The 820-nt window shown below is 42.3% G+C and overlaps 1 pseudogene; it reads left to right on the top strand.

Moving 5' to 3' along the window:
* Positions 1-11: 11 nt before the first annotated feature.
* Positions 12-130, top strand: LOC134948462 (5S ribosomal RNA; annotated as a pseudogene).
* The last annotated feature ends 690 nt before the right edge of the window (positions 131-820 follow it).

Below are 820 nucleotides of genomic sequence, written 5' to 3'. Positions count from 1 at the left end.
AAGCACTCTCTCATTACTGCCATGCTCCACGGGATACACCCAATCTCATCTGATCTTGAAAGAAAATCAGTGGTAGGCCTGGTCAGTACCTGGGTGGGAGACTCCCTGGAAATACTAGGTGCAGTAACGCTAATGTGCTGAAAGGCAAAGGTAAAAGGTCCACATCTTATTTGAGAGACTTCCAGATTTTCCTTATATTCTCTATATAATTCTCTCTGAATTATATCAGTAACCACACAGTTCACACAAAACATTGCACAACAACAGATCTGCTCTTCAAACTGAACAATGTTCTTAGACACTGTGATATGTTTTGGAGGCAGGATACACAGATAATGTTAAATTCTGCCTCATTCTGCCATATGAGTAAGGCTGAGATATTACAGTGATCAAAAAATCCTTGTGCTAATACTGTGACATATTGTTTATTTCCACCTTCTGTTTTATTACTGCATTTTAATCAGAAAATCTTGGTGTTTTCTGTATCACAAGAAGCAGATTGGTCATAGTCCAATTCTGCATTATTTTATTGCTCAAACAAGGGACCCTATTCAGTAAGGACTGCAGATTCTGCTTTATAACATAACCTGCAATCCTTGCAATCACAGGCAAGACCCCCCAGTATGTAACCCACCGCCCGCCCACTGTGATCACGCTGTAATTGGGATCGCGGTACAATTACAGCGCAGTTACAGAAGATGTGGACGCTTCCTGCCGGCATAGCCGAGCTGCATCCATGGAAGTCCATCCGCCATTTTTTAAATTGGAGCAGCCATGTGTGATGACACACAACAGTCCTGAAAATACTGCCGACATGCCG

Source organism: Pseudophryne corroboree, chromosome 1 (genome assembly GCF_028390025.1).
Source record: "Pseudophryne corroboree isolate aPseCor3 chromosome 1, aPseCor3.hap2, whole genome shotgun sequence".
NCBI lineage: Eukaryota > Metazoa > Chordata > Amphibia > Anura > Myobatrachidae > Pseudophryne > Pseudophryne corroboree.
The sequence above is the reverse complement of the archived record's forward strand: the minus strand, read 5'-3'. Positions and strand labels throughout refer to the sequence as shown.